General features: G+C 38.9%; 1 protein-coding gene and 1 non-coding gene across 3 annotated transcripts in view; one reads left to right on the forward strand and one right to left on the reverse strand.

The window, feature by feature from the left end:
• Window positions 1-22,594, reverse strand: part of NKAIN2 (sodium/potassium transporting ATPase interacting 2) — a 1,197,954-nt gene that overhangs the window by 970,291 nt on the left and 205,069 nt on the right. The gene's annotated exons all lie outside the window — the stretch shown is intronic.
• On the forward strand, window positions 5,818-5,889 carry TRNAW-CCA. Its single transcript has one exon. It is a non-coding gene; the product is annotated as a tRNA-Trp (tRNA).

Below are 22,594 nucleotides of genomic sequence, written 5' to 3' on the forward strand. Positions count from 1 at the left end.
CCGTCTAGTCAAGGCTATGGTTTTTCCTGTGGTCATGTATGGATGTGAGAGTTGGACTCTGAAGAAGGCTGAGCACCAAATTGATGCTTTTGAACTGTGGTGTTGGAGAAGACTCTTAAGAGTCCCTCGGACTGCAAGAAGATCCAACCAGTCCATTCTGAAGGAGATCAGCCCTGGGATTTCTTTGGAGAGAATGAGGCTGAAGCTGAAACTCCAGTACTTTGGCCACCTCATGCAAAGAGTTGACTCATTGGAAAAGACTCTGATGCTGGGAGGGATTGGGGGCAGGAGGAGAAGGGGACAACCGAGGATGGGATGGCTGGATGGCATCACGGACTCGATGGACATGAGTCTGGGTGAACTCCGGGAGCTGGTGATGGACAGGGAGGCCTGGCGTGCTGCAACTCATGGGGTCGCAAAAAGTCGGACACGACTGAGCGACTGAACTGAACTGAAAATATCAAACTCAAACCAATGTGAGTTGTTTAAGGAGGGAAATTCACAATTCTAATTAACACAAAATTGGACTTGATCCAAAAAAGTAGCAAAAGAGAGAAGTGAAGAGTGACTACTAAAAAGAGTGGCCTGAAGGACTAGGGGATCTATATACAACTGTTCTCATCATTCCATTTGAAAGAACCTAGAGAGGCCGAAAAGCAAATTATTCTTTCAACAAAAAGCTGAAGCTAGCAACGCTTTCTGTTCTGATTCATCACAGATAGAAAAACTTCGAAATAGCTGCTTTGCAGAATCCTATATTGTTCCACATAAGAGCATCCACTGCCTCAAAGTGATTTGCTAAGTGGTGCTGGTGGAAGGACCACTGTGAATTGGCACTGAGCCAAGACACTTGGCCGTGCCTATCACCTGGAGGCCTCTTGAATGTTACAAGAACAGCAGACCTGATGTTTCTGGATTCCTACCACATGGTGCAGCCATAAATGGGAAGCAATGAAATAGATGAAACGTGTTTTATGGGATAGTTCCATTTGGCCATGCATATAGAGAACAGTCACAAGACTACTGCGTGAGAAAAGGCTTGAAAGAGATTGTATTTAACACACAGTATCTATGAAAGCTCGAGTTATTAAAAGCACATCAGCCTAAAATAGAATTTTATTCAAATGCCTCAACACAGCTCTATCTTTTGATCACACATTACATTGGACTGGCCAAAAAGTTCATTTGGGTTTTTCCATACCATCTTCCAAAAAAACCCAAACGGACTTTTTGGCCAACCCAATATTAGATTTATTGATACAGATGACAGAATGGTTGGTATATGCTGAAAGTTACTACACAGAGATGCATAGCTCATTTATATCAACTCTCCAATATCCTTTCAAGAAAAAGACTACGTAATTTGGAACAAAATATGTCTGTATTTCTAAACAACTCATTCAATGATGTCACCTATATAACCACAACCAAAGTGCTCCATTTCCATTCATAAAAGGTTCATGTATATGGGGAAACAGTGGAAACAGTGTCAGACTTTATCTTTTTGGGCTCCAAAATCACTGCAGATGGTGACTGCAGCCATGAAATTAAAAGATACTTACTCCTTGGAAGAAAAGTTATGACCAACCTAGATAGCATATCCAAAAGCAGAGACATTACTTTGCCAACAAAGGTCCATCTAGTCAAGGCTATGGTTTTCCCAGTGGTCATGTATGGATGTGAGAGTTGGACTGTGAAGAAAGCTGAGAGCTGAAGAATTGATGCTTTTGAACTGTGGTGTTGGAGAAGACTCTCGAGAGTCCCTTGGACTGCAAGGAGATCCAACCAGTCCATCCTAAAGGAGATCAGTCCTGAGCGTTCACTGGAAGGACTGATGCTGAAGCTGAAACTCCAATACTTTGGCCTCCTCATGTGAAGAGTTGACTCATTGGAAAAGACCCTGATGCTGGGAGGGATTGGGGGCAGGAGGAGAAGGGGACAACAGAGGATGCGATGGCTGGATGGCATCACCAACTCGATGGACATGAGTTTGGGTAAACTCCAGGAGGTGGTGATGGACAGGGAGGCCTGGCGTGCTGCGGTTCATGGGGTTGCAAAGAGTCGGACATGACTGAGCAACTGAACTGAACTGAAGGTAAAATTATCTGTCAAACTAAGTAGTCATGTGGTGAAACAAAGTTCAAAGGAACTATAAATCTGAATATCTTTCTTTTAGGAAAGATTTTCAAAGATTTGACAATATATACCTTTTAAGAAAAGTCTCATATATGCTAATCTCAAATTATCAAAATTATAGAAATAATCCATAATCTATAATAAGTGCAAAGTATTTTCAGATATCCCACACAAATAAGGAAAAAGTACTAATCATTAAAATATGAGGAAATAATATTTAAGACTTTACTAGTTGACAATTTGAAGTTCTTTAAGAAAGCTTAACTTTGGAACTTTAAGCATTTAAAGTAAAACAGAAAATTTGCTATTATGTGTTCTTCTTTGCACACTAACACATTACAAGTTTGTTAGCTAACTTGAATTTCCAACTACCAAGAAAATCATTTTCTTGATTGCCATTATATTTTTAGTAGGTTATTTTGCAAAGTGTAGACTTTAAATTTGAGAATAGTGGGCTACGGTGGACATTAACAATGAAAATCTGGGGGTCCCTTATCAGGAAAAAAGAAAAAGCTTTGTTTATTATTTACCCTTGTTAATAGACCTGAGATTTATCCTATCTTTCAGTAGAAAAGAATATAAGTCAATGCAGGTAAGGACAAAGTGGAAGGAAGGAGGAAAGACAGATTTACACATAAGTGAGCATTAATGAAAGGTGTCTATATTGTAAATGTTGACTGTTTTCCCTTCTCATACACTCTTCTGTTACTTCATATATTGTTAAAATACAAGCTTTTAGATTTTACTCCTAGATCTTACTGATTCATGAAGATCAAAATCAAAAGGAAAATCTTCCCATTTATCAAGATCACAAACTAATCTGAAGAATCAAAATAAATTTGAGTATGTTTGGTACTTGACTCCAACCATAAACATTACTAATGCTTTGTTGAAATAACAATGACAACGATAATAATGAATGACAGAGACAACGTATACTCAGCTAAGTGCCTATACCGGAGGCTTCCAGTTTTTGCTCTTTTTAATAACCAACTCTTGGGAAATTTAGTAACTATTAAAGCATCTACCAGTAAAATCTCAAAAGAGGCATATAATTCAAAAAGCATGGCTATTTGGGGCTTCTACCTGAAGACGTTCACTGCATCAGAAAAGGGCTGATTCATCTGAATACTCATTTCTGATCACATTTAAACTGCGTCACCTTTAAAACAATGAGTTCACTATTAAGGGACCGGATAGGGAGATAGAAAAGAATTTACCTCTTGAGTAACTCTGTAGCAGGCTTTGTGTCTTACATAAATTTTACTTATCCCTCAGATAGACAAATATTAATTCTGTTTTTACTTATTAGGAGACTAGCGCACACAATTTAGTCACGAAAATGGATTCTGTATATTTCTAAAGTCCAGGTTCTCTCTTACTCTCCTCCATTTCTAAATATTTTGCCTGGAACTGTCTTGGCACCTTACATCATTTGGCTGGCTCTTTGTCATCCTTGCGTTCTGTGATGCCTACTTCCATCGGTCCATTCGCTAAAGTCTTTTTATCTCATCTTCCCCCAATAGACTGTGACATCCTAGAGGACAGGGTTCTTGCCTTTCTTTCCTTCGGGTTCCCAGCCTTGCTAACAGTTTCTGGCACACGGTAAACATTCACCAAGTGTTACCAGATCCCTTCCCCATCTTGAGCTTTTTATTCTCAAGAACTAAAGTTAAAATTAACATTTTTTTAAAAAGTCAGGCTTTGAACTCATTATCAAGCTGATCTTTCATTATGTTGGGCTTTCACCTAAAAAGTGAGCATAACGTTTAGTCCTCACAAATACACCATAATATAAAACGATGGCAAAATGTAAAGTTTCTCAAAACCATGTTAGGACAACAAAAGAGACAAGTGCAGGCCACTGGTTTTGAATTTTCTACAAAAAGTTTGACACAGATACACACATAACAACATACATCTCTGTAAAAAGTGTAGACCCTTAATGTATATAGAGGGAAATCACAATAACAGTTAATCAAAAGTTAATGCTTAGAAAAACTAGCATGCTGTATTTAATTAAGGCAACGAACAAGACGAGGAAGAAGACAGATTCCTGGAGTTTATTTGGGACAGCACATTGGAGGTTCGCCAGTAGTTCAGACAGTAAAGAATCTGCCCACCATGTGAAAGATGCGGGTTCAATGCCTGGGTCGGGATGATCCCCTGGAGGAGGAAATGGCAACCCACTCCAGTATTCTGGCCTGGAGAATTCTGTGGACAGAGGAGCCCAGCAGGCTCCATCCAGTCCATGGGGTCGCAAAGAGTAGGACATGGCTGAGTGGCTACCACTCTGACTTCACTGGAGCTTGGGGCGGGGAGGCAGTGAGAGGACAGTGCCGTTGGAACTGGATTATGCTTGGCTCCCTGGTAAGAGGACCCCTGGGGAAGATGCCCCTGGGGGAATATTTGCTTATGGAGCATCTGAGCATGGCCTGCAATAAAGTGGCAAATTATGCCTAGATCAGACACACTAATACCCACTCTTTCTTTTGGATTAGAGAGCACAGAACTGCTTCCTCCCTAGGGCAAAACTGAGAGCAAAAAAATGTTTTTCCTTCCACCTACAGTAAATATTTGAGGAAGTTTAGGAGCAAATTGATTTTCAAAATAAAAACAAAACAGCCTTTCTATGCACTATTCAGGGTCTCTAGAGGTACACTGGGCTGGTTGGAGGATGGTGCCTCAGAATTTGAAAAAAAAAATAATAAATTGGTTTCTTTGTCCTTCTGGCTTTTCCAAACTAAAATTTATTTCAGGGAGCCCTATAGGCAGAACTACCAAACAGGCAACTGTTTCTTGCCCAAAGACATATTCTAGTCTCAACAGAAAATCTCCCAACAATTTAAACCCTCCCTGGGGAAGCAGCAGAGATGACCGTAGGCAATCTGGCTCTGCACCTATAATCTATATTGGCCAAGACAAAGTGAGCTTTATTAGTCTCTTTAATACTATGGAAGGTCACCCAAATTATGATTTTTACTACAATTAGCTTACAGCACAGTCATAATATATCTCAGCTGCAGCACAGTTCTACTGGAAAGGGAATGAAATTCTTTCATAATTCAGAAATATCATAAAAACTACTTTCAATGTGATCTTTAATACAAAATGGACAGTTACCAATATAACTGAGGGAAGGAACGTGGACATAAAGGATGTCCTTTGGAAAAATATTGGAACATAAAACCTTACATGAACCATAAATAAAATTTACAAGCAATGTAACCCTGGGGAGAATGCACACTGGATATGGATCTCCCTGTAAGCACTGATTCTCAAAATAACTACCTAGTTGGCTCTCATTTAATCTGATATTAGTATTATCAACAGCAAGAGTCAATCTTTTAATTCTCTTTTTAAGGATAGCAAGTAAGCAAATTAGATGACAATATACCCATACATATCTTGAGGCCTGGGAAAAAAGTGTCCTTTGCAATATATTAAATAATATATTAAATAACAATGTATTAAAAAAACAATTTATTAAATAACATTAAATGTATGGACATGTTTTGTAAAATTTTTAAATGCATAGACTACAGTTGATCTTTAAGCTGGTCAGACTGAACTGAATAGCTATTATCGTATTGATTCCCTTATAACTATCAAAATGAGCTTTTCATACCCCAGGTGTATTATCACTTCTTATAATAAAATGAATTAGATTAACTAGCATCTTCCCTGGTGGCTCAGAGGTTAAAGCGTCTGCCTCCAATGCGGGAGACCCAGGTTCGATCCCTGGGTCGGGAAGATCCCCTGGAGATGGAAATGGCAATCCACTCCAGTATTCCTGCCTGGAGAATCCCATGGATGGAGAAGCCTAGTAGGTTACAGTCCATGGGGTCGCAAAGAGTCGGACACGACTGAGCGCACTTTCACTTTTCACTTTCATGCACTAGAGAAGGAAATGGCACCCCACTCCAGTACTCTTGCCTGAAGAATCCCAGGGATGGGGGAGCCTGGTGGGCTGCAGTCCATGGGGTCACGAAGAGTCAAACACAACTGAAGTGACTTAGCAGCAGCATAGAATAACAGTGACAGAAGACGATATGGCTGGAGAGAGTTAAATTCCCTTGTGCCCTAAGAACCCCTTTAGGAAAGACAATTACAATAATATGTCTCAACTGTTGAGTGAGTTTTTACATGCCATAAAGTATGCTAAGTTTGTTATATAATTTATTCTATTTATCTTCACAAAATACCCTTAAGATAGAGGTGTTATCATCCCTGTTTTACCAAATAGGGACAAAATGTTTAGAGAGTTTATGCAATGTGTCTGGATTCTCAAAGCAGGGAAACTACAGAATTGAGCCTCAGTCAGTATGTAAAGGACACAACTGACCTCAGAAGATTACTCGTAAATCTTGTTTTGAATCTACCCAACCTGCAGACAGTGAGGCTTTTTCCTCCCCCGCCCCCCACTGACTTTTTTTAAGACCTTAGAAATATTTTCGGTTTAACAAGTTCCAGTGGACATAGCCACTCCCGATTTTAATTGTTCAGTGTTACACAGCACTGTCTCTTCCTGTTGCTTTGAAAGGCCCCCAAACTCCAGGGTTTCTTCTCTAACTATCCTTCAAGATCTTTTCAAGCCTCTTTCTCCTCCCCAACCATTATTTACTATTAGAGGACCTCTTTTCTGTTCTCACAGCACACTCCTTGCCTACCTTATCCCATTCCTGCCTGTGACTTTAAATATCATCTCTGTGCCACTGAATTAAAATGGCACAACTAGTCTGAAAGAGGAGAGCCATTCAGGGAACACGAGAGTCAGCATGTACGTACACATTGCTTATGTTAACCAAAATGATAGCTGTAGAGTTTTAAACTCTATTAAATCACACACGAGTAAAAATGAACATTTTCTTGGATAAAAATTGGTCCAAATTAACCTTTTAGGAAAAATAAAAACTCTGTTGCGTTTCTTTACTATGTACTATTTGTACCATCTCTTTTCACTTTGTTATTAAAACACACAATATGGGGCTTCCCTGGTGGTCCAGTGGTTAAGAATCTGCCTTGCAACGCAAGGGACACTGGTCAATCCCTGGTCTGGGAAGATCTCACATGCCGTGGAGCAACTAAGCCCATGCACCACAACTACTGAGCCTACACTCTGGAGACTGAGGGCCCTGGAGCCCAAGCTTCTCAGCAAGAAGCCACGAACAACAAGAAGCCCGCCCACCACAATGAAGAGGAACCTTACCTGCCGCAACTACAAAAAGCCTGCGTGCAGCAAGGGGGACCCAGGGCAGCCAAAAATAAATAAACCTTTCTTAAAAAAACACACTATGTATATCCATGAAAGCATTCTAGGGATATCCATATCATTTCCTTAAGTCTATGACTTGGAAGATACTGTATTTACATTTTTTGAGACATTTTATTTTACTATTTCAAATCCAACTGGCTAATTATTTCACGGAAATCAACTATGACCTTGTAGTCATGGTATAGGAAGAGCTTGTCCAAAGTGCAACTAATATCCAGTCTAACATATGAGCAAAGTTTTCTATGATAGTCACATAACAAGCATCAAATGTTTGGATGAGCAATGAGGGGATTCAGAGAAAGGTGAGCTGATGTCAGGGTCAGAGCCAGCTGGGACCTTATCTCCTATACTAAATCCTTCACTGTAGCATTGAAGCTGATAGTTGTATGGAGAATCCTTTCCTCAACAGCCATGGTCCTCAAACTTAACGTACCCTTTTAAAGTAATTTTAAAAAACCATGTACCCCTCACAGAGGGGTATATTTAATTTATTAAATGTAAGTTTAAAATTTTAATTTTAATTTTGAGATGAACATTTAATTTTTCATGGTGCATTTAAATAGCAACGACTATGAGCTGTGCCACATTAAAAATAATGTTTTGGAATAAAACTCACATAAGCATTTTAATTAATCCAGAGTTATCTAAATACTAGAGAGAATGACATGAACAAGATTTTATTTACAGCTTGAAGTTTTACTTTATTCCTATTTGTTTCTGAAAGCAAAATTTCTATCCTATTTTCACTGAATTTTACACTACTGTAATAAGTTTTATGCCTGAAAGTCTTTCTATTGATATTTCTCTGCAATAAAAATAGGCAGAAATGACTTTAAAAACTCAAGACCATATAAGTAAGTGTAAAAATAACTGTCTTCTGGATTTAATTGCAATTAAAATTATTTGAAGGGCACAATTATCAAAATAAAACGTATCTGAAGTTGTGGTGATTATTAAACAGATCACAATTACTAGAAGTTAATCTCTTAATGAAATGGATAGCTTGGCCTTTTTCCATTTATTTCATGTATTCCATGGGTGACCATTACTTAGTGCTAAAAGAAGACAGGACCCAGCATCAACTTTCTTTCATTTTCAGTTTGTTATTATCTTTATTACTGTAACTGTGGAGATTCTTTGTTTACATAAATAAATAGATGGAAATGGAAGAAACGCCTTCCATTATAGCAGTGTCACTCAAATCCTTGAACTCTTCAGCTACATGCCAGAAGTCAGTGATCTTTCATCAAAAATTATTTTAATCATATATTGGCTGACAACTCAATTAGGCCCTTCTGCAACTTTGCTTAAATAGAGAATTGTAAACCACTTGACTTGCTAATAGATTTGTTATGCAGTCAGAGCCATTTCACCTGTCAATACTAAAACCAAATTGTCTCTTACTTTTTTATGGTGGTGGAGGGTGAGGGGTGGAGGGAGGTGGGTATCTTCAAAGTTCTGAGTCTGTATACCAGTGGGAAAGCCTCATATAATACAATTTAAAGTCTACTTCACAATAGCATGATGGCAATTTATACTACATGTATATATATTCACTTCTCCTGAAAGTATACTACAGAGTAAAACTGGAGCACAACAGTTTGCATCAAATAACTTTAACTGAAGACCTCCCAAGGATCTTCCTTTAGTATCAGCAAATAAACATACACACATTAATGGTTCAAATATCTATTGCAATTCAGTGTTAAGACAAGTTATGCAGAAATCTTCCAAAGAACGCCAGGAGTTATTTTTATATGCCCAACAAGATTGTATCAGCCAAATAAGGCAATGCATTATTAGTAATACTCATTCATCCATTCAGCTATGATTTTTGGAAAGCAACTAGATTTATTTCCTTAGTTGAGTTCTGAGAACTAGAAAATTGGCTCAAACCTAAACAATGTTTTCTGGCTCCAAACACCATTTCTCAGAGTTACAAGGACTTATTAAGAAAGCAGCCAAGTACTTAGAACAGTGTTGAACAGTTTTTCAGCTTTAGGAGACTACAAGCTGAGGCTTTCCTTGTTCAGTGGTAAATCCATGGAACCCACAACCAAATAAACACAATGCAGCTGAGAATGCCAACAGCACAACCTCTAAAAAACCAAGCATGTGTCAATTTTTATTTGTAAAATATAGTTCCTTCAGAAACACTTATTCTTTGGTTTGTATTTTTAGCATATATTTGCCATGAGATGAAACTGAAGGAGAAATTTTACTTACTAAGAATGAAAAGGAAGAAAACAAAAAGCAAGAGAGCACAGGGCCTTTGCTAGGCACTAAAATCATAAGCAAAATGTTTATATTTGTAATTTATAGATAATTTAACACCTATGTTTTTTTCCTTTATTTTTCCTGTAGGAACTATATTGAAGCAGATCTCCCCGCTCCAGGAAAGCCAAAGGAAAAATAATACTCACTGAAAAAGTGGGATTGCGATAGTTCTCCTTACTTACTCCTTGCCTTAAAGCCAGCTTAACGAATGGTGCTGTCCACACATCTTTTTTATAATGTGTATGTGTAGGCGAGGGGGTTGAGGGGGGGCAGGTCGCTTTCTAAGATGATTCTCCATGACCCACACCCTTGCCAAATCATCTCCATCTCTGGTATGAGAGACACCTGTGATATGATGGGCAGCCCTCCTGTGGTGAGGTTACTTGCTACAGCTGACTTGAAAAAAACATGCATCTCTTCACTGGGCCTTAGCCAATCACATGAGCGCTTAAAATCTGCCTGGGGACATCAAGTCAGAGATGTGAAGCATGAGAGGGAAATTCTCTGTCACAGCTTTTGAAGATGGACGGGAGGGGAGGGGACCCCCCGGCCTCGTGCCCAATGCGACTGCAGATTGCCTCTAAAAGTCGACCGCAGTCACAAAGGAAAGAAAAATCTCAGCCCTTGTAAGTCTCAGGAACTGAACTCTGCCAAAATCACGCGAGACTGGAAGAGGGAGTTCAGCTGAAAATGCAGCCCCCCTGACACCTTGCTTTTAGCTTCCTGAATCTTTAGCAGAAAAATCAGCCCAGGCTTCTCACCTACAGGACTGTGAGCTAATAAATAGGTGTTTTTAAGGCACTGTGGGCTGGAAAACTGGCCCTCAAACCTGGAGGGAGGGCAAGGAGAAACTGAAGAAAGAAGCAAGTGGTAGGTTTAATAAGCAAAGGAACTTACATGGGAAGCTTGTCTTGGGTGGCCGCAAGATGAATAGATCTCAGGACTGCCTGCCAGAATCTGAAACGTTTATATAGAGCTCTTAACAGGGTCAGCCACACACACAGACCAGATGGTCTCAACAATACTCTCTCAAGGATAAACCTTGGAACAGTTCCTAGCACAGGAATGGTGGGTGGAGAGTACATTCCAAGGACAGGGAAAGGGATGAGGTACCTCCAATTGTCTGGGTCCAGCCTGTGGCCAACTACGGTCATGTCTTCTTCATGATATCCTCCACCAGGCACTCACTAAGTTTGAGGAAGCTTGTTCTACAACAACAGGAGACTAATATACATTCATTCTGCAGACGGACTGTGAGGGAAGTTGGAGTACCTTCAAAAAGTCGGGAAGGGTGCTACCTGTCCAGAATAATCTGGACGCAGTCTACCTACCGGTTTGGGTTCTGTACTGTGAACAAAAGCACACTAGTGTCCACTAAAAGGAAAATAAATTTGCTTGATGGAAACCAAGAATGGAAGCTATAATTATTTGAAAACTACAATATGAACGAGATTGATTCTCTACTTCTCTAATTCTCATTCTGTTTATTAAGCATCCAAACAATGAATGGACTATACTTTGCACTTTGCTTATATAAATACTCTCATTTAACAGTCACAACTCCATGAAGCAGTTACATTCCAACGAGAAACCAGATCTTGTATCTCTCCTACATTTTATACCTAAAGTATCTCTCATCTCCATTTTTCTAATATAAAACCTTTTAAACAGCCACACCACAGACAACCTCACCACCAAACCAGTTATTGAAGTCTGAGACCTCTCACTTTTAGTTCTAGACTCAGTTCTTTGGAATTACCCTTTTGAGTATATTGTCCCCAGAGTTTGCTGCAGGTTCACTTTGTTTATACACATAAGGTATATAGTTTAATAGTTTAATCCTTCCTAAAGCAGTTCAGCCCCAGTTGCATAGGAGAACCTCCCAGGAGCATTAACCATCCACTGCATCAGAGATAATGATTTAACTGATCTGAAGTGGGGCCTGACCTTGAAATTTTTGAATCTGCCCTGGAGATTCTACAATGGAGCCAAGGTTTAGACCTCTGATCCAGAGTTGGCTCATACTTTGGAAAGAATTTACAGGGAATATTATCTGGACTGAAAGCAGTGGGAAAAGGGAAACACTCACAGGCTGCAGGGTCCTGCTTTTGCCCCAAGATATCTGTCTGGGCAACCGAGGACTTAAATTCCTCACTGAAAAGAAGGTGTGCAAAATGTGCTAAATGTTTCACAGCTATGTTGATACAGATAGTCCTGTGGGCCTTTCTACAGTAGGAGTGTAATTTTTAAAAAATTTACACTGTTGCTTTATTTAATGTTTCTATTTAAGCCTATTTAAAAGAAGTATCTTCATCTTCTAAAAATTACTGCTTGTATTCCTCTTATTCATCTCCTTCCATTCAGCTTAGTATGTAATTCTATCCTTTTGTTTCTGCTTCAACTTGATTGTTTTCAACTTCTTTTATTTATTTATTTTTGGTATTTATATAAACAGGGTATATAAGTGTATCTCATTTATCCTATTTAAATATATCCTATTTATCCCATAAATATATTTCTATAAATAGGACACTTTTGGTATCCTATTTAAAGTGTTTCATTAACTTTTTCTTTGTGATAATTTAAGCCTGTTTTTTTAATTATTTGTGTTTCAATGGGAACATCTTTGTTAACAAACACAGAAATGTATAAAACAGAAAGCATATTTGCATGTGTAATACTAACCCCAAAGGTAAATCTCTCTTACACTCTACTATTCATTCACATCTGATGTTTTTAGCTCCTTGAATACATTAAATCCCTCTGACCCATAGGTTTTCTTAGATGTTATTTCCTCGGCCTTAAATAAATTTTCCTGGTAAACTCTTCCTTCTCTCTGGTTTCAGTTAAACAGCTTTTTGCTTTTTTTTAAGATGGAGTGTATCTTTCCAGACTTTGAATTCATATAAATATATATATAAATGGGATCACTCCGTTTATATTGTGTTTATTTTCATTCAAAAGAATGTTATAAAATTTTCTATGTCAGTACATGTAGATCTAACTTATTCTTTAACATTATAGAATTTCACTTTTTTGTTTCTTTATACTTTACCCTATTTACCAGTTATCTTGATACAGTTTTTTACCAGTGAAACTTATGTTACAGTCAAGATTCTTGTACATACATATTAGGTCACCTACATATTTATTTGCATAGATTTCAACTGGTTGGATCACTGAGTCAAAAAATTTCTCATTTAAATTTTATTTTGACACATTTTACTGAATTTTTCTCCATAAGTTTTCTTCCCAATTTAATTTCCATCAACAGTGTTAATTCTTTTAAAGTTTAGCTTTTTATTTGTTAAGCATCAACTCATTATCATTTTATTATAAAAAGCCATTTATATTTACCTTAATCAATGCATGTATCAACTGCTACAAATATTTCAGTAATGATCAAAGTGATTCAGAAAACTGTGAGAATTGAATAGTGCAAAACAAGTCTGTAGGTCAAAATTTTAAATCTTAACTCATCTATGGAATTCATAAAAGGTAACAGCTTTCCTAAGTTTAATCTTGCTTAATGCAAACCTAATAAAGTAAATATTTCACAGATAAAATTAATTTTCATGTGTAGGAGAAAAACTGTTTCAGAAGTATATGCACAAATGAAAAATATGATGCCAGACCCAGTATCATTTTTCTGTTTTTGATATTAGTGTGAGTAATATATTTTAGATTCTCATGTGTCAGTTGTATTGATACATATGTTGAAGTTATGAATAGCAAACCATTTTACACATTTTCCAAAGCCTGGGTATCCACAGAAGTACAGGTAAAATTTTTAATACAATTCCTATTTAAAAAGCAGGAATGAAAGAATTAATAAGAGCAACAAGAACAGCAACAGAAACAGCAGTAGCGGTAACAACAACCTAAGACTTCACTTTAGAGAACAGAGAATCTCTGACAAGATATCGGTTTACCCTTATTTCTTCCTAATAGCACATTTACCAAAATAATAATAACTACTACATAAAATTCCCAGAGTTTTACCTTGTAACAGACTATCCTAACACTTAACATTGCAAACGGAAAGTATACCCATGACTATTTACCTCAATTTAGTTAAGAATATGAAGCAGCACGTGCTATTCAGGTTGCAGGAAATACCACGGATATCTGCTAATTAGAAAAGAAGTTACTGGCTAGTGGGAAAGTAAGGGATATCAGAATATCCTTCCTAGCCCAGTCATCATTCAGTGCCGAAGTTAACAAGAAAAGTGAGGTGGAAAATTTCAACAGATATATTTATGATAACGCTTATGATAGCAGATATGGTCAGAGACAAGAAAAAGAAGCTAAAAGGGGTGTGTGTGTGTGTGTGTGTGTGTGTGTCTCTTTCTTGCTATCTCCCTCAATCTCTTTCTCATAGATTGCCCACAGTCTTATAGATTTGTCGGGCTGGAAGGACATTGTATCCCATTGTGTTCCAAGATCACTAATAATTCCTCATCAGAGTTCCATCTAACACCTCTGACCCAAGGCCATCTGGCCAAGCCATGCCCCTTCCTAGAGATAGGTGTCAGTGGGCTCATCAGGAAGACCATTCATTCCACAGGCCAGAGTAATGTCAGGGAGCTTTTCAGCTCTTTACTGGATATCTCAGAAAGAAAGTCTCACACGCATTTCCAAATCAATCTGTCCAAATTCAAAGTCATTTTGTTCCCTGCTGAAAAACTGTTTTCTAAATTTTTCCCCCATCACAGTTAACAGTCTTACTGTCAGCTGTACCACACCAGAGCCTACAGCCCTCTCTCTGACCCACTCCCTTCCCCACTCCCATGGCCTGGTACATAGCGTGTACCGAGGAACAGCATGTAAACGCAAAAGAAACAAAGGGGAAGAAAGGAAGAAGGAAAAGAATAGGCAGGGAGAGAAAAAGAATGGAAAGGAGGTAGTTTCTTTCAATTGGGGAATATATTGAGGTCCAAGTGCATTGTTTTTCCACATTGATAACCCTTGGGCAGACACTTCCATTTTTTTAATTGCATTATTACAACTGGCGACTAATTTGTCTCCTGCCACTTGTCCATTACTCTCTTATCTCTCAAATTGTTCCATCAGAATAGTAATGGTTTGCTGTTGTTCAGCCAGTCACTCAGTCCTGTCTGACTTTCTGTGACCCCATGAGTTGCAGCACACCAGGCTTCCCTGTCCTTCACTATCTCCCACTGACCCATGTCCATGGAGTCAGTGATGCCATCCAACCGTCTCATCCTCTATCATTCCCTTCTCCTCCTGCCTTCAATCTTTCCCAGAATCAGGGTCTTTTTCCAATGAGTCGGTTGTTAGCATCAGGTGGCCAAAGTATTGGAGCTTCAGCTTCAGCACCAGTACAATGGATATTCAGGGTTGATTCCCTTTAGGATTGACTGGCTTGATCTCCTTGCAGTCCAAGGGAGTCTCAAGAGTCTTCCAGCACTACAGTTGGAAAGCATCAATTCTTTGACACTCAGCCTTCTTTATGTTCCAACTCTTACATTTGTAACATCACATCTGTAATGGTTACCTCTGGTTTAAAATGTATTTAATGAATCCCACTATCTATAACTATATTCTTCCCTGATGGCTCAGCAGTAATGAGTCTGCCTGCAATGCAGGGGACACGAGTTCCATCCCTGGGTCAGGAAGATCCTCTGAAGAAGGAAAGAGCAACTCACTCCAGTATTCTTGCCTTAAAAATCCACCAGACAGAGGAGTCTGGTGGGCTACAGTCCAAGGGGTCACAAAGAATCAGACATGACTGAGCATGCACACACATTATTTATCAATTATGTTCAAATTTCTTACCTTAATCTGGGCCCTCGAATACAATTATTAGTAGGCTTTTATAGCTCCATCTTCAGCAGTCCCAAACCCAAGCCCCCTCGTACCCCCATCTACATCGAGGTCATAAGAGGGCACAGGTGACACCCAACTGTCACACTGGCCACTTTCTGCATGCAGTGTTCACCAAGTGAAATAATATAACCTGAACCCTTCTCTTCTAAACCCCATACAGCTAATCTCTCCCTAATAGTCAACCGGAAAGTCACATCTATAACCCCTTTGACATCTTCAGAATGAAAAAGCCCTACCCTCTTTGTGTGTCTACAAAATTTGGTTAAATCTATTACAGTATTCATTTTAGTATAAAAGGGATAAGTACAGCAATAATAAAGAGCATATAATTTTATAGTCCAGGAACCCTTAGGGTGTCAGCTCCCTTGAAGCCTGACCAGGCTCTGCCATTTATGCATCTTTTTATAAAATATAAATTTATTTATTTTAATTGGAGGCTGATTACTTTATAATATTGTATTGGTTTTGCCATACATCAACATGAATCCGCCATGGGTGTACACGTGTTCACCATCCTGAACCCCCCTCCCACCTCCCTCCCCGTACCATCCCTCTGGGTCATCCCAGTGCACCAGCCCTGAGCATCTCTGCATCTCTAGCACCCAAGCCAGAGCCAACAACAGCTATGCAAATGTCAGCCTACTTAGTGGATAGCAACCTGTAGAATTTTTTCCAGATCAAAAAAAAAAAAAAAAAAAAAAGTTAGGTCACATGACATTTACATTTTTTTACAGACCCAACCTAAAGAAAATATTTCCATTTATCAAAAAGGTTTATGTTTTAAATTCATCTTTCATAAACAGACTTACCAGGTGGCTCAGTCAGTAAAGAGTCTGCCTGCAATGCAGGAGACCCAGGTTCAATCCCTGGGTTGAGAAGATCCCCTGAAGAAGGAAATGGTAACCCACTCCAGTATTCTTGCCTGGGGAATCCCATGGACAGAGGAGCCTCGCGGGCTAGAGTCCATGGAGGTGCAAAGAGTCAGACACGACTGAGGGACTAACACTTTCACTTTCTGTCATGTATATCACAGTGCTCCAGTGTTCCTCACATTTGAATCTGCACCCCCAGATCACTCTGATATTGACCCACTTCAATAAATAGGAACAAAGTAAGATACGCTGATCTTGATGCCCCCAAACAAACACCCCCTTCCTACCATCTGCCTCCTCTGTTAGGTCTAGCTCTCACTTTTGCTCTCTCTCTCCCTCTCTCTTCCTTTCTTCTTCTTCTTCTCTCTCTCTCTCTCTCTCTCACACACACACACTTTGGGAAAATTATGGTGTTTTGGACTTAACCTTCTCCATTAGGTTCAGTCCTCTCCCAACAATGCTTTCTTTTCAATGAATCAATTTCAACAAGCAGGTTTGGACAGTATTTCACCTTCCTGTAATTTTAGTCCTTCTGCCACTGAATGAAACACCAGCAAGTCATATAAGAGATATACAAGTTAATAAAATTCCAAACTGTATAGGAGTATGCCTGTTCTCCCTCTCCTGAGGACATTAAGATTGATTTTCATATTTTATAGAGTCAAAGTCACTGGAAACAGAGGGTAGCCAACAGGAAAATCTGCCTTTACCAAGGACCTATGGTAAGCCTGAACTCAGCATCATCGGGCGTGCAGAAGTCCATAGACCTTCACACCTGGAAAACACCCTGTTTTTCTGGTCAGAAAGGCTCTCTAAGTGATCAGAACTATTCTGATCTAGGTATAACCCCCACTATTAGATGACACAATTCCTTTAGCACTGCTTACGCAACCTACATAAATTAAAACATTTACACACATATTATCAGACTCATACAATAAAGGGTTTTTCACCATTGAAGTCTCTCCCCAGTTTACAGGGCTTCCTGCGTAGCTCAGTTGGCAAAGAATCTGCTTGTGATGCTGGAGACCTGGGTTCAATTCCTGGGTTGGGAAGATCCCCTGGAGAAGGAAATGGCAACCCACTCTAGTATTCTTGCTTGGAAAATCCCAAGGACAGAGGAGCCTGGCAGTACAGTCCATAGGGTCGCAAGAGTCAGACACGACAGAGCTATCTTTCTTTTTCCAGTTTACTTAGCATCAACCATGTGTATGAAATGTTCCTAACTGAAGCAGAAGACATTAAGAAGAGGTGGCAAAAATGTACAGAACTATATTAAAAAGATCTGGACCCAGATAGCCACAATGGTGTGATCACTTACCTACAGCCAGACATCCTGGAATGTGAAGTTAAGTGTGAAGCATTACTATAAACAAAGCTAGTGGAGGTGATGGAATTTCAGCTGAGCTATTTCAAATCCTAAAAGATGACACAGTGAAAATGCTGCAGTCAACATGCCAGAAAATCTGGGAAACTCACAAGTGTCCACTGGACTGGAAAAGGTCAGTTCTCATTCCAATCCCAAAGAAGGGTGATGCCAAAGAATGTTCAAATTACCACACAATTGTGCTAATTTCACATGCTAGCAAGGCAATGCTCAAAATCCTTCAAGCTAGGCTGCAACGGCACCTGAGCAAAGAACTTCCAGAAGTATAAGCTGGATTTAGAAAAGCCAGAGAAATCAGTGATCAAATTGGCAACATCCACTGGATCATAGAAAAAGCAAGGGAATTGCAGAAAAATATCTGCTTCATTGACTACGCTAAAACCTTTGACTGTGTGGATCACAACACACTGTGGAAAGTTCTTCAAGAGATGGGAATACCAGAGCACCTTACCTGCCTCCTGCGAATCTGTATGCAGGTCAAGAAGCAACAGTTAGAACTGGACATAGAATAATGGACTGGTTCAAAATTGGGAAAGGAGTATGTCAAGGCTGTATTTTGTCACCCTGCTTATTTAACTTATATGCAGAGAATATCATGCAAAACGCCAGGCTGGATGAAGCACAAGCTGGAATCAAGATTGCTGAGAGAAATATCAATAACCTCCAGATACACAGATGATACCACCCTAATGGAAGAAACCAGAGAAACTGAAGAGCTTCTTGATAAAAGCGAAGGAAGAGAGTGAAAAAGCTGGTTTAAAACTCAAGATTCAAAAGCTAAGGATCATGGCCTCTGGTCCCATCATTTCATGGCAGATAGATGGGGGAAAATGGAAACAGTGAGAGACTTTATTTTCCTGGGCTCCACAATAACTGAGGATGGTGACTGCAGCCATGAAATTAGAAGGTGCTCGCTCCTTGGAAGAAAAACTATGACAAACTAGACAGCTTATTAAAAAGCAGAGACATCATCTTGCTGACAAAGGTCTGTAGTCAAAACCAAGGTTTTTTCCAGTAGTTGTGTACAGATGGTTGGACCATAAAGAAGGCTGAGTGCCAAAGAACGGATGCTTTTGAACTGTGATGCTGAAGAAGACTCTTGAGAGTTCCTTGGACAGCAAAGAGATCAAACCAGTCAATCCTAAAGAAAATCAACCCTGAATATTCATTGGAAGGACTGATGCTGAAGCTGAAGCTCCAATACTTTGGCCACCTGATGGGAAGAGCTGACACTGAAAGACTCTGATGCTGGGAAAGATTGGGGGCAGGAGGAGAAGGGGAGCAACAGTGGATGAGATGGTTGGATGATATTATCGACTAAATGAACATGAGTTTGAGCAAACTCCAGGAGACAGCAAACGGACATTTGGCATGCTGCAGCCTATGGGGTCACAAAGAATCAGAGACCTCTGAGTGAGTGAACAACAACAAAAGTTGTATGAAAAGAGATATGAAGGGAAGGATAAGCACACACACACACACACACACACACAAGGTAGCTTAAAGAAGAATAGAGCACCCCACTTAATCTCAGAATCTCTCTTTTGTTCCATTCTTCTTGACTCCCAATTCAGCTCTGTGAAACTCCACTGAAGGGTCAGAAACTCTATAGTCAGTATCCTCTAAGCATCACTTAAATAATTAAACAGAAACAAGGATCATTCAAAACCTTTTCCTTCTCAAAGATGACATTCACTTTAGTATTCATATCTCATCTGGAAGTTAACTCTGCTGCTCGGGCTGCAGAATGCCTTCCGTTTTGTGATTCTAACATAGCGTTACTCTTGGGCATTAGTGACATGGTGTAAAATGCTGGCATTTACAGAGTACTTAGCGGTGATGCCAGTAAATCAAGAAGACGTTTCAGTAACGCCTAGGTATTAAACTTCTACCTCACTCACCCTCTGTCCCAGCCATTAGTGATGTATAATTGAAATCTTAATTCTAACTGACTTAGGCAGAGTCAAGCCACTTCAGGAAACAATAATGCTATCTGACACACACGACCTTTTTGATTAAAATAGCTTGTCTCTTTTAGAAATGCCTCTTCCATATCTCATTAACAGCTTCACAGCCTTCAATATTCAAAAAAGACATGTATTTCAGGAGATGCCTAGAAAATATGCTTTACTTTTGGAGGTATTAGAGTAGCAAAGTATTTATCTGTTATTATTAGCAAGAAGGATTCTGACTTCTGTAATGAAACCTATAAAAAAAAACTTAAGAGCAAATATCAAAGCATCTCCAAAGATACAAGTGGTCTATAGGAACATCAAATTAAAAAAAAAAAATCCCAATTTATTGAGAGCTCTCCAAATATACAAATGTTCACAAAACTAATTAGACCAATCACTGTCTAATACCTCTACCATAATGTTGACTAATGAACAATTCTGTAGATAGCTGCAAGAGATAATTGGATGACATTTAATTACAGAAAGAGAGACGGGGCGGGGGTGGGGACATCATAAACACAAGCAAGAGCTTATTTCTTTGCTCAGGTTTCACTGTTATATCCCTATTACCCAATTCTAACCAGGGTGAGCTCAGAAGGCATTAAGGAGATACCAAGAACTAAAACCTCATTCTATAAAGCATCCTTTAGACAATCTTACTTATTAAACAGAAATAGAGACATAGACATGGAGAACAAAACACACAGATACCAAGGTGGTTAGATAGGATGGGATGAATTAGGAGATTGGAACTCCTTGAAAGAAAAGTTATGACCAACCTAGATAGTATATTCAAAAGCAGAGACATTACTTTGCCAACAAAGGTCCGTCTAGTCAAGGCTATGGTTTTTCCTGTGGTCATGTATGGATGTGAGAGTTGGATTGTGAAGAAAGCTGAGCGCCGAAGAATTGATGCTTTTGAACTGTGGTGTTGGAGAAGACTCTTGAGAGTCCCTTGGACTGCAAGGAGATCCAACCAGTCCATTCTAAAGGAGATCAGCCCTGGGTGTTCTTTGGAAGGAATGATGCTCAAGCTGAAACTCCAGGACTTTGGCCACCTCATGTGAAGAGTTGACTCACTGGAAAAGACTCTGATGCTGGGAGGGATTAGGGGCAGGAGGAGAAGGGGACGACAGAGGATGAGATGGCTGGATGGCATCACAGACTCGATGGACGTGAGTCTGAGTGAATTCCGGGAGATGGTGATGGACAGGGAGGCCTGGCGTGCTGTGACTCATGGGGTTGCAAAGAGTCGGACATGACAGAGACTGAACTGAACTGAACTAAATTTTCATATATACACTATTGATACTATGTACTAAAAAAAATAACTACTGTATAGCACAGGGAACTCTGCTCAATGCTCTATAGTGACTTAAATGGAAAGGAAATTTTAAAAAGAGAGGATATATGTATATGTACAGCTGATTTATTTTGTTGAACAGAATAAAATACCACAGCATTGTAAAGCAACTATACGCCAATAATCTTTTTTTTTAAATATCTCTTTGCAGTAACTGAACTTTCCAAAAGACATAGGGCACTGACTACCATAACTTGAGCCAGAGCACAGATGAAGAACAAAACAATACTGTACAATAAGATTTTATTTTTTAACAATATTTGTTTTTGGTCCTAGTCAGCTACGCAGATCTCCTGAAATGGAAATCAACTAGATAGCTAAAGAGGTCATTCTCGGATGACACAAACAACTGCATTTACAGAGGATTTGGGCTCTGACATCATTTAGTGTCTAACAGAGCCAAAGACTTGCAAATGCCTTTGTAATACCTGGGATGCCCAGGTCTCAGAGCTGGCCCCATAGAGCAAGAGATAATATAAGTCAGAAATATATTGTTTGTGCATATGTGCACACACATGCCTCCTGCCCTGACACTGACCTGAAAGACTGGAGCTCAATCACGTGCTGACAAACGTCATCACCCTGCCAGAACTTAGCAGAATATACTTTAAAAAATCATAGTTTTCTAATGACAAGGCTTTAAATTTGTATTAAAAGTAATATTTTTAAATACATAAGCTTTTCAGAAAGTTTGACATTGCCTGCCACTAATCAGAATTGATGTTTGAGCCTTCTTTAAAAAAATATGAGAGAGAGAGATGGAGAACATGAAATAACTTCTTATATAGTAATACTGGGCAACAGTCAAAAACAGGTTTGCTCAGAATTTATGTTTGGAAATGATAAATAATATTTATTTCATCTGACAAAGGAGAGGGTGAAGGTCAGCCCATATTTAAATCTTTGCTAAAATGCATTGTTTCACTGTACCTATAGGATAAAACCTTTATCAGTTAATACATATGCTTGGTGATATGAAAAGTTTTAAAACTTTTAAAAAACTTGGTGATGTGAAAGTTTAAAAACTAAAAGATTGAGAAAGCAATTAGTCCACAGCTATTTAACCACCAAGCTAATTGGCCTGATAAATCTTGAACTCTTGAATTCACTGACAATAGACTCTGCCCTAGAGAAGCAAGTCATTCAGTTGAGAACAAACCTTAATGATGTATATGAATATGTGTAATATATGTGTGTTTCCTTACTTATACAGAGTCATATGTATATTTGAACTTTAGAAATTAAAAACCAAACAGGGAAAAAACTTCATGTTACTTTTTGTTTTGTCTTTAATTGTTCAATAACGCATTCATTTTCTGGGAGACTATGATTAAAACAGTTACATATTTGACACTATGTATCAACACAGCAGTTAAGACTAACACTGTTTTGATGTTTGGATATGCACGGATATGACATTAATAATTGTTAACAGGCTACAGTATTTTCACTGTGCCCCAAAGTATGACGTCTGACAAC

The sequence above is a fragment of the Oryx dammah genome, unplaced genomic scaffold, assembly GCF_014754425.2.
Source record: "Oryx dammah isolate SB20612 unplaced genomic scaffold, SCBI_Odam_1.1 HiC_scaffold_4, whole genome shotgun sequence".
Classification (NCBI taxonomy): domain Eukaryota; kingdom Metazoa; phylum Chordata; class Mammalia; order Artiodactyla; family Bovidae; genus Oryx; species Oryx dammah.